We start from the raw sequence: 17,835 nt of genomic DNA on the forward strand, positions 1-17,835 counted from the left end.
GCAGCGCTGGAAGCTGAGGCTCGGGCTTCCGTCAGAGTGCAGTGAGAGGACTGGGGCTGGCGGCGAGAACTCAGCCTGAAGGGGGCTAATGTGCCACAGCTAGCCGGGAGGGAGTCCGGGAAAACTCTGGAGCTGCCGAAGAGGCAAGAGACTTTTTCTTCCCTCTTGGTTTCCTGGTGCGTGAGGAGAGGGGATTAAGAGCGCTGCTTAAAGGGGCTCCACAGACGGGCGTGAGTCGCGGCTGAAAGCGCAGAGCCCAGAGACGGGTGTGGGACGCTGAGGCTGCTGCTGCCGCCGCCAAGAAGCCTGTGTGCGAGCGCAGGTCACTGTCCACACCGCCCTTCCGGGAGCCTGTGCAGCCCGCCACTGCGGGGGTCCCGGGATCCAGGGGCGGCTTCCCTGGGAGAACGCACGGCGTGCCTCAGGCCGGTGCAACGTCACGCCAACCTCTGCCTCTGCAGGCTCGCCCCGCACTCTGTGCCCCTCCATCCCGCCCGGCCTGAGTGAGCCAGAGTCCCCGAAGAGGCTGCTCCTTTAACCCTGTCCTGTCTGAGCAAAGAACAGACGCCCTCCGGCGAACTACACGCAGAGGTGGGGCCAAATCCAAAGCTGAGACCCAGGAGCTGTGAGAACAAAGAGGAGAAAGGGAAACCTCTCCCAGCAGCCTCAGAAGCAGCGGATTAAAGCTCCACAATCAACTTGATGTACCCTGCATCTGTGGAATACATGAATAGACAACAAATCATCCCAAATTGAGGAGCCAGGAGTCAGTGCTGTGCCTCTGAGGTGGGAGAGCCAACTTCAGGACACGGGTCCACAAGAGACCTCCCAGCTCCACATAATATCAAACGGCGAAAATCTTCCAGAGATCTCCATCTCAACACCAGCACCCAGCTTCACTCAATGACCAGCAAGCTACAGTGCTGGACACCCTATGCCAAACAACTAGCAAGACAGGAACACAATGCCACCCATTAGCAGAGAGGTGGCCTAAAATCATAAAAAGTCCGCAGACACCCCAAAACACACCACCAGACGTGGACCTGCCCACCAGAAAGACAAGATCCAGCCTCATCCACCAGAACACAGGCACTAGTCCCCTCCACCAGGAAGCCTATACAACCCACTAAAACAACCTTAGCCACTGGGGACAGACACCAAAAACAATGGGAACTACGAACCTGCAGCCTGCAAAAAGCAGACCCCAAACACAGTAACATAAGCAAAATGAGAAGACAGAAAAACACACAGCAGGAGAAGGAGTAAGATAAAAACCCACCAAACCTAACAAATGAAGAGGTAATAGGCAGTCTACCTGAAAAAGAATTCAGAATAATGATGGTAAAGATGATCCAAGATTCTATTTCCCAGATCCAAAATCTTGGAAATAGAATAGACAAAATGCAAGAAACAGTTAACAAGGACCTAGAAGAACTAAAGATGAATCAAGTATCGATTAAAAACACAATAAATGAAATAAAAATTACTCTAGATGGGATCAATAGCAGACTAACTGAGGCAGAAGAACGGATAAGTGAGGTGGAGGATAAAATAGTGGAAATAACTGCTACAGAGCAAAATAAAGAAAAAAGAATGAAAAGAACAGAAGACAGTCTCAGAGACCTCTGGGACAACATTAAATGCACCAACATTCGAATGATAGGGGTTCCAGAAGAAGAAGAGAAAAAGAAAGGGACTGAGAAAATATTTGAAGAGATTCTAGTTGAAAACTTCCCTAATATGGGAAAGGAAATAGTTAATCAAGTCCAGGAGGCACAGAGAGTCCCATACAGGATGAATCCAAGGAGAAATACGCCAAGACACATATTAATCAAACTGTCAAAAATTAAATACAAAGAAAACATATTAAAAGCAGCAAGGCAAAAACAACAAATAACACACAAGGGAATCCCCATCAGGTTAACAGCTGATCTCTCAGCAGAAACTCTACAAGCCAGAAGGGAGTGGCTGGACATAATTAAAGTGATGAAAGAGAAAAACCTGCAACCAAGATTACTCTACCCAGCAAGGATCTCATTCAGATTTGATGGAGAAATTAAAATATTTACAGACAAGCAAAAGCTGAGAGAGTTCAGCACCACCAAACCAGCTTTACAACAAATGCTAAAGGAACTTCTCTAGGCAAGAAACACAACAGAAGGAAAAGAACTACAATAACGAACCCAAAACAATTAAGAAAATGGGAATAGGAACATACATATCGATAATTACCTTAAATGTAAATGGACTAAATGCTCCCACCAAAAGACACAGATTGGCTGAATGGATACAAAAACAAGGCCCATATATATGCAGTCTACAAGAGACCCACTTCAGACCTAGAGACACATACACACTGAAAGTAAGGGGATGGGAAAATATATTCCATGAAAATGGAAATCAAAAGAAAGCTGGAGTAGGAATTCTCATATCAGACAAAATAGACTTTAAAGTAAAGACTACTAGAAGAGACAAAGAAGGACACTACATAATGATCAAGGGATCGATCCAAGAAGAAGATATAACAATTGTAAATATTTATGCCCCAAACATAGGAGCACCTCAATACATAAGGCAAATACTAACAGCCATAAAAGGAGAAATTGACAGTAACACAATCATAGTAGGGGACTTTAACACCCCACTTTCACCAATGGACAGATCATCCAAAATGAAAATAAATAAGGAAACACAAGCTTTAAATGATACATTAAACAAGATGGACTTAATTGATATTTATAGGACATTCCATCCAAAAACAACAGAATACACATTTTTCTCAAGTGCTCATGGAACATTCTCCAGGATAGATCATATCTTGGGTCACAAATCAACCCTTGCTAAATTTAAGAAAATTGAAATTTTATCAAGTATCTTTTCCGACCACAATGCTATGAGACTAGATACCAATTACAGGAAAAGAGCTGTAAAAAATACAAACACAAGGAGGCTAAACAATACACTAATCAATAACGAAGTGATCACTGAAGAAATCAAAGAGGAAATTAAAAAATACCAAGAAACAACTGACAATGGAGACACGACAACCCAACACCTATGGGATGCAGCAAAAGCAGTTCTAAGGGGGAAGTTTATAGCAATACAATCCCACCTTAAGAAACAGGAAACATCTCGAATAAACAACCTAACCTTGCACCTAAAGCAATTAGAGAAAGAAGAACAAAAACATCCCAAAGTTAGCAGAAGGAAAGAAATCATAAAAATCAGATCAGAAATAAATGAAAAAGAAATGAAGGAAACGATAGCAAAGATCAATAAAACTAAAAGCTGGTTCTTTGAGAAGATAAGCAAAATTGATAAACCATTAACCAGACTCATCAAGAAAAAAAGGGAGAAGACTCAAATCAATAGAATTAGAAATGAAAAAGGAGAAGTAACAACTGACACTGCAGAAATACAAAAGATCATGAGAGATTACTATAAGCAACTCTATGCCAACAAAATGGACAACCTGGAAGAAATGGACAAATTCTTAGAAATGCACAACCTGCCGAGACTGAACCAGGAAGAAATAGAAAATATGAACAGACCAATCACAAGCACTGAAATTAAAACTGTGATAAAACAACCTTCCAACAAACAAAAGCCCAGGACCAGATGGCTTCACAGGCGAATTCTATCAAGCATTTAGAGAAGAGCTAACACCTATCCTTCTGAAACTCTTCCAAAATATAGCAGAGGGAGGAACACTCCCAAACTCATTCTACGAGGCCACCATCACCTTGATAGCAAAACCAGGCAAGGATGTCACAAAGAAAGAAAACTACAGGCCAATATCACTGATAAACATAGATGCAAAAATCCTCAACAAAATACTAGCAAACAGAATCCAACAGCACATTAAAAGGATCATACACCATGATCAAGTGGGGTTTATTCCAGGAATACAAGGATTCTTCAATATACGCAAATCAATCAACGTGATACACCATATTAACAAATTGAAGGAGAAAAACCATATGATCATCTCAATAGATGCAGAGAAAGCTTTCGACAAAATTCAACACCCATTTATGATAAAAACCCTGCAGAAAGTAGGCATAGAGGGAACTTTCCTCAACATAATAAAGGCCATATATGACAAACCCACAGCCAGCATCGTCCTCAATGGTGAAAAACTGAAACCATTTCCACTAAGATCAGGAACAAGACAAGGTTGCCCACTCTCACCACTCTTATTCAACCTAGTTTTGGAAGTTTTAGCCACAGCAATCAGAGAAGAAAAGGAAATAAAAGGAATCCAAATTGGAAAAGAAGAAGTAAAGCTGTCACTGTTTGCAGATGACATGATACTATACATAGAGAATCCTAAAGATGCTACCAGAAAACTACTAGAGCTAATCAATGAATTTGGTAAAGTAGCAAGATACAAAATTAATGCACAGAAATCTCTGGCATTCCTATATGCTAATGATGAAAAATCTGAAAGTCAAATCAAGGAAACACTCCCATTTACCATTGCAACAAAAAGAATAAAATATCTAGGAATAAACCTACCTAAGGAGACAAAAGACCTGTATGCAGAAAATTATAAGACACTGATGAAATAAATTAAAGATGATACAAATAGATGGAGAGATATACCATGTTCTTGGATTGGAAGAATCAACATTGTGAAAATGACTCTACTACCCAAAGCAATCTACAGATTCAATGCAATCCCTATCAAACTACCACTGGCATTTTTCACAGAACTAGAACAAAAAATTTCACAATTTGTATGGAAACACAAAAGACCCCGAATAGCCAAAGCAATCTTGAGAACGAAAAATGGAGCTGGAGGAATCAGGCTCCCTGACTTCAGACTATACTACAAAGCTACAGTAATCAAGACAGTATGGTACTGGCACAAAAACAGAAAGATAGATCAATGGAACAGGATAGAAAGCCCAGAGATAAACCCACGGACATATGGTCACCTTATCTTTGATAAAGGAGGCAGGAATGTACAGTGGAGAAAGGACAGCCTCTTCAATAAGTGGTGCTGGGAAAACTGGACAGGGACATGTAAAAGTATGAGATTAGATCACTCCCTAACACCATACACAAAAATAAGCTCAAAATGGATGAAAGACCTAAATGTAAGGCCAGACACTATCAAACTCTTAGAGGAAAACATAGGCAGAACACTCTATGACATAAATCACAGCAAGATCCTTTTGGACCCACCTCCTAGAGAAATGGAAATAAAGACAAAAATAAACACATGGGACCTAATGAAACTTAAAAGCTTTTGCACAGCAAAGGAAACCATAAACAAGACCAAAAGACAACCCTCAGAATGGGAGAAAATATTTGCAAATGAAGCAACTGACAAAGGGTTAATCTCCAAAGTTTATAAGCAGCTCATGCAGCTCAATAGCAAAAAAACAAACAACCCAATCCAAAAATGGGCAGAAGACCTAAATAGACATTTCTCCACAGAAGATATACAGACTGCCAACAAACACATGAAAGGATGCTCAACATCTTTACTCATTAGAGAAATGCAAATCAAAACTACAATGAGATATCATCTCACACCAGTCAGAATGGCCATCATCAAGAAATCTTGAAACAATAAATGCTGGAGAGGGTGTGGAAAAAAGGGAACACTCTTGCACTGCTGGTGGGAATGTGAATTGGTACAGCCACTATGGAGAACGGTATGGAGGTTCCTTAAAAAACTACAAATAGAACTACCATATGACCCAGCAATCCCACTACTGAGCATATACCCTGAGAAAACCATAATTCAAAAAGAGACATGTACCAAAATGTTCATAGCAGCCCTATTTACAATAGCCCGGAGATGGAAACAACCTAAGTGTCCATCATAGGATGAATGGGTAAAGAAGATGTGGCACATATATACAATGGAATATTACTCAGCCATAAAAAGAAATGAAATTGAGCTATTTGTAATGAGGTGGATGATCCTAGAGTCTGTCATACAGAGTGAAGTAAGTCAGAAAGAGAAAGACAAATACTGTATGCTGACACATATGTATGGAATTTAAGAAAAAAAATGTCATGAAGAACATAGGGGTAAGACAGGAATAAAGACATAGACCTACTAGAGAACGGACTTGAGGATGTGGGGAGGGGGAACGGTAAGCTGTGACAAAGTGAAAGAGTGGCATGGACATATATACACTACCAAATGTAAGGTAGATAGCTAGTGGGAAGCAGCCGCATAGCACAGGGAGATCAGCTCGGTGCTTTGTGACCGCCTGGAGGGGCGGGATAAGGAGGGTGGGAGGGAGACGCAAAAGGGAGGGGATATGGGAACATATGTATATGTATAACTGATTAAATTTGTTATAAAGCAAAAATATATATAAATAAATAAATAAAAATTTAAAAAAAAATAGTTCATAGACATAAATTGTTGAGAGACTTGAATGAGATAATGCTTACAAAGTGCTCAGGAGAGTACCTGGCATCAAAGTAAAGGCTAAATAAATGTTAACTAGTACTAGAAGGAAGAGAAATCTTCTCCTACAGGAAATACTCTCACCTTGGTTTTCAAATAGATGCCCTTAGAAACAATATATGATCATTGCAAACTCAGTGAAATCCTATCTAGAAAGTTATGCACCTGGTGGTAGGTAGAGAGGGGAAAGAACAGCTTTGTTTTCTGTTGAACAGAAACCACGATAATCAAAGATAAAAAAGGATATTGTTTATCAAAAATAGCAACTCTTATTTGTCTTCTGATAAGAGCTCTTATGTATTCATTCTCAAAGGAATTATAGTTTTATAAGTGAACTTAAAAGTTTATAACCTATTTAGCTTAGCTGCTGCCCAAGTGTATTATTATAAAATGAAGTGAGAAAAGAATCATCATATCAATTCTCAAAATTACAATTAAAATATTTAATGCTGTATCTTTATAATAACAGAAAAAAATGGAAGCCAACTTACATTTATAACAGTAGCTGTTTTAGTAAATAAATAATGATACATTTATAAATGAGTATGCTAGTCAGCCATTAAGATATTTACAAATGCATTTATAACAGGAAAATGCATTTACAACATACTGATGAATAAATTTTAAAACCAAGTTGCAAAGGTCATATATAAAAAAGTTTATATGTTGTTTAAAAAATAGGGAGAATATATCCCCATTTTACCAGGTATATCTATAGAGTATATAAATACGTAGAAATGATCGAGATAATTAGATGTTGTTACACGCACTATTGGCAAAAATTTTAACTTCCATGTCTGTGAGGTTGTAAAGAAAGGTCTCCCCTACATTATTTGCTAATAAAGGAATTGCTACACCAACCAGAAAAGTAACGCAACAGTTTCTATTGAAATGTTAAATGAGAAATCGTACTTTTAAGAATTAAATAAATAAAAATGCCAGCATACACAATGGTAATTTTTTAGCACCTTTTTGTGTTAGCAAAAAGAACAGCTTAGATGCTCCTTAGTTGCACCATGGAAATGATACTGTGGAACTTCCATGGGTAGGTCATAAAAGACATTGGATCATCCACCTTGTTCTCTATTGGATCAACTACCCAGAGGAAAGCCAGTCACCATGTCATAAGGAAACTTAAACAGCCCTATGCAGAGGTCAACATGTAAAAAAATGGATGCAACCTTCCAAAAGCCAGCAAGGAACTGAGGACTCCAGCCAAAAGCCATGTGAATAAGCTGCTTTGGGAACAGATCTTCCCACCCCAGTCAAGCCTTCAGATGACTACAGACTCAGCCAACACCTTGACTGCAGCCTCATGAGAAACCCTAACCCAGAACAACTGGACTAATTTTCTCCCAGGTTCCTGGCACTCAGAAGTCAGGAGATAAATACTCACTGTTTTAAACCACTACAAAAATTGTGCACACTTATACAACCAAACGATATACTGCTAATCGAAAAAGAATGATTTAAATACATATATATTATGTATATATGTAAATTTAACTGTAACAGTATCAAAAATATAAGATTATAGAATAATGCATATAGTATGATTCAATTTTTGCTTAAAAAATCGAAAATTATCTATTTTTTATATATGTTTGTTTGAATATACAGGAAAGTGTCAAATGATTCATACCAAACTACTAATATTGGTTACCTCAGTAATGTGGAAAAGGGAACATTATAAGATTTTTCTTAATATACTTTAGTACTGCTTGTATCACATGAAGAGGATATGCTACTTTTACAATTTTTAAAAATTTATTGAAGTAAAGAAAAGTGGGAGGGCTTCCCTGGTGGCACAGTGGTTGAGAGTCCGCCTGCCGATGCAGGGGACACAGATTTGTGCCTCAGTCCGGGAAGATCCCACATGCCGCGGAGCGGCTGGACCCGTGAGCCATGGCCGCTGAGCCTGCGCGTCCGGAGCCTGTGCTCCACAATGGGAGAGGCCACAACAGTGAGAGGCCCATGTACCACCCCCCCCAAAAAAAAAAACTGACAAAATCATTAGCTTTATCTGGGTACTAGGATTTTTAAATCTTTAAACATTTACTTTTTCTTTCTTTTGTGTGTAATTTTTCCAGTGACTATAAATAACAGATAAATATAGTTTTAAAATGTTTTCAATAAATTTTAAAAATTGAAAGTAAATTATAAAAGACCCTTTGGAATGTAAACAAAGAACCATTGTTCTCAAAGGAGCTTCACTCACCAACCTGATTGTAAAATTTGCTCAGAGTGCTGTTTAAAATGTGAAACTCATCCAGATACTTTTCAGCAGAGGAGTGCAGAATATTTTTAGTCTATGCAATGATTAATATTTAAAGCATTCTTGGGCTTCCCTGGTGGCACAGTGGTTAAGAATCCACCTGCTAATGCAGGGGACGTGTGTTCGAGCCTGGGTCTGGGAATATCCCACATGCATGGAGCAACTAAGCCCATGCACCACAACTACTGAGCCTGTGCTCTAGAGCCCATGAGCCACAACTGCTGAGCCCATGCCCTTAGAGCCCATGCTCTGCAACAAAAGAAGCCACTGCAATGAGGAGCCCGCACACCACAACAAAGAGTAGACCCCGCTCACCACAACTAGAGAAAGACCACATGCAGCAACGAAGACCCAACGTAGCCAAAATAAATTAATTAATTTAAAAAAACCCAAAGCATTCTTTATATTTTGATGGGGAAGATGACAGTCAAGTACTATCCCTGGGAAATGCAGTCGCAGAAAAGTGAAAAGGACCAACAATAAACTGGGATTAGGACACATCTCTCCAGTTCTGTGCCAGTCAGTTGACTTCTTATTCCCACCAACAAACTGGCAGATTTGAAAGATATATTTGTACATTTAAACATATCTGGGGTAAAAACAACACGAAACCTCTTTGGTCACATTACGTCAGTAATTTTTTGTCATCATGGTGGACAACGTGAACAAAATCCAAAAGCCATCCCTTTGACACCAGGCTGATGAGCCAGAATTCTACTTAACTTCCATGGCAAACTGCAGCTTTTACCCAGCAAATCACATGATGGGACTTAATTATCTCATGTTTCTATTTCCTCTCTGCCTTCACAAAATTAGAGTCTTCAAGTGAACGTAATGCACCAAACTGAACTTTAAAGGTATAAGTAGACTTGCATTTCTTAAATGAAAAATTTGTTTTGAAGAAGGCAAGAGGAAAAAATCGTCAACCTTGATCATCTCTTCCAAGCCAAGATGTTTGGTTCACAGCAGCAGCCATTATAGTGAGGGGAAAGTGATGCATAAGAAGAAATGCATACATCCTAACCTCACTATAAAAATATTCTTGAAGTACCATGTCCCTAACAGATAAATACACCTTTATAAATATCAAAAGAAATTTGCTTTATTTTTTCTTCTTAATGGGTTCACTGTTGGGACTGATTCTACTCATATTTTTCTTAGGCTTCAAATGGCAATGCCTTATTTGCTTTAGATGACAAATCACTTCCATATTTGGGATTTATTTAATACTCACAACAACATTTTAAGGCCAGTTATCGGTTTTATTTAACAGAGTCAATAGTTCAAGTGCAAAGAAACTGAATGATTAACTCATAGCCATTAGTTGGCATAAACAGGACTCCAAGTTAGGTCTGTTTTCACTCTCTAAATGCTATATACTTTCTTCTCCACTGCGTCTACCTCCCATGTTACTGCCTGTTTTTCAGCCTTTGAATGCTTTATGGGAATACCTCAGCACCACTATACCTCTGAACACCACCCCCAAATCCTAAAATGGAAAAGCCAACACATCAGAATTAGTGATTCAAATGAACATTGAGCTAGAGCCCCGATTATTGGCAACTTGCCCACACCTTTGATATGTGAGCAATTATTCATTCTACACCCATGACCATGAGAAAGGGGCTCCTGGGAAAAGGGTGACTCATTCCATGATGAGCTTGGGTAAATAGAAAGGCCAAGGAGGCACCTGCATATAATAATCAGGAGGTATTGACTTCTGCTGAGGTCAGGAGAAAGATTTATTAACCTAAGAGATAAATATTGACTGAATATTTGGACAGCTCCTCTTTTTCTTCCCAGAGACTTGGTAATTTACTCAGACTGCCACTCAGACCCTAGAAACTCAGAATTTCCCTCCAGTTGTATGTCCATCTTTAGTTATAGACGTCCTGAGGGAGGAAATCTTGGTACTATATTTTAGAGGGATATTTAAAAACCTGCTAATTATTGCTTCATTTTTGTCTATTCTAAGACTCACTGGCCAGAAGCCTTTTACTATACAGTAATAGGTTTTCACATCCTCAGGGCTTTTTTTTCTGTAGTCTGCAGTGTCTGGCTGTGAGTCCAAAATTCATCTCATGTGATAGCTTCTATTCTTCCCCCCTAGTTTTCTCTCATCCTTAAGAAGTGGCTTGTCTCCTTTGGAAACCCCTCCTAGGCTTGTAAATTGCATAGGTGATGCCTTCGGAAAGTTGAGTTCTGAAAGCCCCTAGTAGTGACGTGCCTGTCACTCAGTCATAGTAAACTCTGTTCTCACATAAGTTATTCACAGATTTCCCAATCCAGAGGCATGGTTTGGATTATCAAACATGCAGGTCTCTGCCCCAAGGTTTGGAGGGGTTTGCACGTGTCTTCAGATGTTAGTCAGGCTTCTTCTCTTCTTGCTCTTGATGGTACGTATCAATCACCTCAGATAACCTGCTTTCCTTTTCAGACCTCTCTCCTCAGTATTCCTTTTCTTGGAGTTCATCTCCTTTCTGTAAATTTAGAGGTACATCCCCACATTATATTAAAAGCTTTGCAATTGTAAATCTGTGAGGCTTCAAAAATGTACTCTCCTCATTTAAATATACTTCTCCCTGATCAGAATAATCAACACGTTCCACAGCCTGTTCCTGCTAATAATGAGTATGTTTAAGGCTCTTATCTCTTTGACTCCAATAAATTACTCAAAGTATTCATTCTAGTTATTTTGAAATATCTTAGAAACATTTGTGGCATTAATACAGTGTATTGCAACTTTTGAAGTTTTATTACTTTTCAGTTCTTTTTTATTATATATTTAAACCCTAATCCCCTTTCTTTTCTTGGGATGATTGTATTTGCCAGAGACCTGCATGGATGAAGTCTACCTATCTTTATATGCATTTTCCTCCCCCAGTCTCATTGCTTTGGAGCCTGTTAGGGATTTAGAATCGCAGATGTTACTACTATATTTTCTCATTCTTTCTGGGAGTTACTGCTTTGACATGATGGCAGGAATGGCAAAGCACCCAAGTTCAGCATGTTTCCTAGGGAGCAGGTGGGACGTCCTGATAGAAATGTTTAATTGTGACTTGAGCAAGCAAGACCCACTTCCTAGTAATAACACATTTTCTTAACAAGTAATATTTGAGTATGAGATAACTGTGCAGTGTCCTAAAACAGCTTCTAGGTTGTGTTGAGCTGAAGTTTGTACAGCATTCCATCTGCTTCAATATTTTCCATTTTCCTGGTGGCCACTAAGGTTGGGAGAGTGGAGCTGAAGAATGGGGTAAGCCTGACCACGAGGAATGACATGCTGAACAGGCCATGCAAAACTTGTGAATGGAGAACAGCCCTAGACACACACACACACACACACACACACACACACACACACACACACACAGGCTGATTCTCAGGGCTAAGTTCATGTCACAGTCTTGGCCTCGGGAAAGAGCTGGATATTATCAACGCCCAGGAAGCCCTTGAAATTCTCCATGAACAGAGATCCAAAGAGGCTGAAAATCAATCATCTGCCACAAGGTGGCATAATCACATTGATGTCCTTACTGCTCGATTTCTTTCAATGTCAACTATTTGAGGACAAAGGTATCATTTTTACATTTAGATAAAAACCACTTATCACCAAGATTTATAAAGCATTTTGGTGCATCCAGACAGCCATCTGCATATATGGGATAGTACATAAAGAAGAAAGGTTACTGCTGCTGAATAAAAAAAGCAAAAAGTATGTTTTGGTTACTCATAGCTTCCTGTGGGAACCTGTGCGCTCCCCACGTTTGATGACCATTTTCTTTCTGGACGTAGTCGTGATATGGCATCCCTTGAAAAATATAATTTAAAGATTAAGAATAGAAAGCATTTAGAATATATTTTACAGCATATCATACAACTTTTATGATGTAGGGGAAGTGTGAACAAAGATCCAGATGCTATAGAAAATGTTTTAAGTGTCATCACAGGAGAAGAAAGGGAAGCCTCTGGATGCAGTCATGGTACAGATCCAGCTGCTACTGCTCATTGGGGCCTGGGTTCTGCTCTGACTGAGGTTTTCAAATCCTGGCACACTCACTTGTATTCTGGGGGATTTCATTAAACTCTCCATGCATAAATTGCCTCATATTTGAAAGTATTTGAAAACAACACTCCAAAGCACTGTTGTGGGGATGAAATAGATGAGTTCATATAAACATAGCTGCTAGTAGCCTGCAGCACATTGTGGGAATTAGACACAGGGGACCTTCAGGGTGGACACACATCCCCTCTCTGGGGTACACTCCTGGCAAGAAAAGCTCCTGCTAGATTTCAGCCCACTCACCCCTTTACCTGGTCACCCTTGCTCAGGGAACACCCTACAGAATTGTATATCTAGGTTCTACACAGAGAGCACTTAAAACCAGAGCTGGCACAAGTCAGATGAGTCTTCTAAAAATGTTTGTTGTCCTCATCATCATCATCTCCCCGATGGTCTTCTCATTGTAGCCTTACTATGTCTAGTTCGTTCTGCAGAGATGTCAGAAATGGTACTTATAGGTGGGGTAGGGTGGAGAAGCAATATTTATTTAAACACTTTATAAACTAACGTGTTGACTTGATGGTAAAAAACTATGATGAAAAATTGTTACTGGAAGGAGTGTGGAGAAAGACCATGAAAGAAACAGAGAAGTCCTAAAAAACAGGGCCACATTCCCCAGCCTGCCCATAGTGCAGATTGCTCTTCCAGCCTGAGCTTCCCACCTAGGCCAGGGCTCCCTCCAACCGGGATTGGGACTTGGCTATACTTTTAAAATAACCTTTTTGCTTTATTTAGTGCTTTGGAGGACACCAGGTCTCTGGGACCTCACACCAACATATGACTTCCTAGGTGATGACCATTCTGCAGGGTCCTAAGGTGTCAGCCTGCCCAAATCAACTCAGAATGACCACTGTACTGTAACTGGCTGAGGGCTCCATGGTATCGCTGTCTGTCATTAGGTAGTGTGCAGAGGACACCGGACAAGGAACCAGTTGGCACAATCAAGCTCTGACAAACCACAGGGTTTCAAGGTGCTTTTTTTTTTTTATTAAAAGAGCATCGTTATTTGCTTTAACTCTGGCAGTAGGAGCAATGTGAATACTTTGCATTCGAGAGAGTACATAATATAGGCAAGGTGCCTGACCAGGGATCTATCAGTCTAAATAAAACAAATATTAACACAGGAAAGGTGAAGAATGAGACGGTTTTGCTCTTACAGTTTGCATCTAGTTCAGAGGACCCTGAGTTCCTTTCAGAAGAGGAATAAAGAGTATTCATGCCACATCAGGCCACTGGACACAAATCCTGTTTTACCAGGATTTAGTCTCAGAATGCAGCTGGTGACAGATACATATGTTTATTTTGCAAAATGAAGATTTCTAAAATATTGGTAGAACTTGAGGAGGGGCTAACTTAGAACTTAAACATGAATAATATATTTTAATGATATAGCAATTAAGTCAGTTTTGTTGTTTTGGAATTGCTCATTTTCTACTCATTCAAGGGAGAAGGGGGCCTTTCTTTTCTAAGATAAAAATGCTCAAACAGTTAGTTTTTAATACTCCAGGTCACAAGCCCTTTGACATTATCTTTTTGTGAGACTTCTTTGAAGTAAACGTGTTATTAGTACAAGAAAATTATGACTCTTGTAAACAGACAAAGACTACTAGTTTTGGTTGCGTTGTTTGACACATGGTTATGGAGCCGTTGCGGTGCTAAGCCACTTGAAAAGTCATTGATCCAAAGCACGGTATTTCCCAGGCAGCCATTGTAAATTCTTCCACAACCAAGTCATATTGGGTAGTTTATGACAAGCTCTGAAGCAGTCACTGGTAATGACCTGGAAGCATTCACAGGTCAAAAGAAGGAACATTATTATGTGCCCCAGCAGAAGTGGGAGGCCCATCCACAGGGACAGCTTGGGACTAATGTGAAGCTGGATTGGGAGATCTCCTGTACGAGTGCTGGGACCCCCATTTCAGCCTGAAGAGCTGTCAGCATGGTGCCTTCATGATATAGTGTTCACTCTACCCTGCCTTGATGGAACAGCAGCTTGGAGAGGAGATGGAATTGTAAAATTAGGTTGGGGGGGGCAGGTTTGGGGAATAAAGTTCCAGTATCTCTATCCAACTTCAGAACAGAGCTGAACATCTGTTATACACACCAGGCTTCTGAGCAAGGCTCTGTTTAAAAGGTTACTATTTAAAAACAAAAACATTTTTAACTAATGTTATAGAAAGAGTTAGTGCTGGGGAAATAGAAAAAGGAAGATCAAGGGAGAATGAAACTAAGTCAAAACAAGAGGCCTGATTAATAGAGTCCTGGGAGCATTGTTCCTGAGAAGTGGTTGAGGATGGGCTGTGGAAGCCAGGTTAGAATGTCCTGACAGCTTTGTTGGGCTTGAGGATGGATTAGTTTGAATGATGAGGAGCAGGAATAGAAACAAAACCCAAAAAAGTACCAAAAACAACTCTCTCCTGAATGGAACTTTTAATCCTAGATATACCAAGCTAAGAATTTAGATTGCTATTTTACTTATTTTATTTTTAACTTTCCTTAAGAGTATTTATTTTGGTTGTCATGGTTAATTTTATGTGTCACCTTGACTAGGCTATGATGCCCAGAAGTTTGGTCAAATGCTAGTCTAGATGTTACTGTGACGTCATTTTGTAGATAGTATTAACATTTATAACCAGTTGACTTTAAGTAAAGCAGATCAGCCTCCATAATGTAGATGGCCTTTGTTAAAGGCCTTAAGATAAGCAAAAAACTGTGGTTTTCAGAAAAAGAAGAAGAAATTCTGCCTTAGTAACATGGAAATCCTGCCTGAGTTTCAAGTCTGTAGGCCTGCCCTATACATTTCAGAGTTGCCAGTCCCCATTACAAATAGACAGATAGATAGATAGATAGATAGATAGGTATCCTGTTGATTCTGTTTCACTGGAAACCCTAACTGTCATCCTAGAGAGGCTCTGGTCACACTCTAGCCTTATACTAGAAGAAAGAACATGAGTTCAGGGGCCACACAGCCCAGATTCAAACCCCAGATCTACCACTTACTAGCAAGGCCCTATGTAAGTTATTCAATCTCTTTGATTTCCAACTTCCTCAACTACAAAATGGGAGTCATGTTATTTATCTTCCTGGTGTTGCTCTTATAAGAATTAATTGGGAAAATATGTATAAAAATAGACGTTACAAGATTTGGCATTTAGTAGGTGATTACAAATGGCAAAAAGTGTGAATTATCTATTTTATCTATTATACTGAAAAATATTCAGACTGCTTTACCAGCTATTCAGGTCTATGAACATCAGTACTATCTCAGTTCCTATTTCTAGACATAGTCAATTAAAAATAGCCTTTAGAATGTATAAAAATTTCCTAATTTGGATTCTATGAAACAATATTGCCATGAAATTATTGAAGGAAAAAATGTTCCCAGATTCAAATAGGAATGACAGTCTACATAACTATAACATCCTCTGAGAGATTTGTATTTTACACTAATACATCAAGGTTAAAGACTGAGAAATTCTGCAGTCTCATTTCACTTTGTGTAATCTAACTATGGTACTTGTTAGGCCTGTTTACAAATATCCAAATTTTCCTCCCATTCCCCAGGCACATCGTAAGTTTTTCTCCTCACTCTTTGAAATTAGATGTGGTCCTATGACTTGCTGTGGACAGAAAAGTGTGAATGAAGTGACATGTACCATTTCCTGGTGGGACCATGAAAGCCAGCCCTCTGCTGGTGCTCTGTACATGGTACACATGACTGAGAAATCAATTTTTTGTTGTTCTAAGCCAGATTTTTAGGCTGTTGCTGCAGCATGACTTGGCCTAGTTCATGTCATACAAGATTTTGAGGAAAAGAAAAAAAAAGAAAAGCAATGCTGTAAGAAAATCCTAAAATATATGACATATGTTAGTAGTTAGTTGCAAATATTAAGGAAGCTATTAGCAGAATCTGAAAGAATAGCAAAATGTTTTGCAATATCAGTACCTACATGACTACTGAATCATTTTTCTGGAATTCCTATCAGCTAACATATTTTGGAAAACGCTGATCCAGAAGGGTTCATTGCAATCCTTTCGTTCCTCTGCATGTGAATTACTGCCAAAATAACTAACTAAGTAGCTAACTAACTAACTAAATAAATAAATCTGCAAGAAAATATTATATGAATGGAAAAACAATTATCCGATATTTCTTTCCAAAGTTACTCATTTTTACGCCTCCTTCCATTCATTCAAGCTGCAATGCTTTTCCTCCCTTATAGTCTCCTTCACCCTGTCTTATTCTTCACAGTTGAGTTCAAATAGCACCTTCTCAATAAAGCCTCACCAGATTCAACCATTCATAATTAATTCTTCCCATTAATTTTGGACTGTACTTCATGTCTAGCATTTACCATCCTCTGCCTAATAACATGGTTAGTTGGTATAAGTATCTCATCACCATCAGATTCTAATCTCCTTTAAACTTGGTACCGTATCTTAATTCATCTTATTATCTCCTATAGGACTTAGTATGAAAGTCTACACTTGAACTCAGTAAATGTTCACTGAATGAGATTATGCAAAAGACAAATTAATGATAGTTATTCATAATAACAATAACTATAACAATAATCATTTTCAAGTAAAACTTATTCACTTTTATTAAATAAAATAAACTTTTTTAACATTTATAATGTGACAGAAACTATAATAAGATGCTTATACAAATATTGATTTAATTTTCATATTGTACCTACATGGTAGCTACTGTTATTCTCATTTTATAGACAAGAAAATTGATGCTGAGAGATTAAGCAACTTGACCAAGTTCATACAGCCCATAAGCCACTGCCATATTTGTCAAATGTAGCCTCGCTATTGGCCTCAGGTGCAGAGTGGTAGATATTTACAATTACACATGCTGTATCAGCACATGCTGCCATTTCTCTTTTCCAATTTAGGGTAGTCAACCCCATAGTTTGGCAGATGTAGCTTAGAGCAACACAAAGATGGAATTTGGGCTGCAGAAAAAGAAAGGAATAGAGAAATTGCAAAAGACAAAGGGGCCTACTCTGTAGAAACAGATAATAAGGCCATGACAGCCACCGCTCACCCTTC

Source organism: Mesoplodon mirus (genome assembly GCF_964341445.2).
Source record: "Mesoplodon mirus genome assembly, chromosome: 3".
NCBI lineage: Eukaryota > Metazoa > Chordata > Mammalia > Artiodactyla > Ziphiidae > Mesoplodon > Mesoplodon mirus.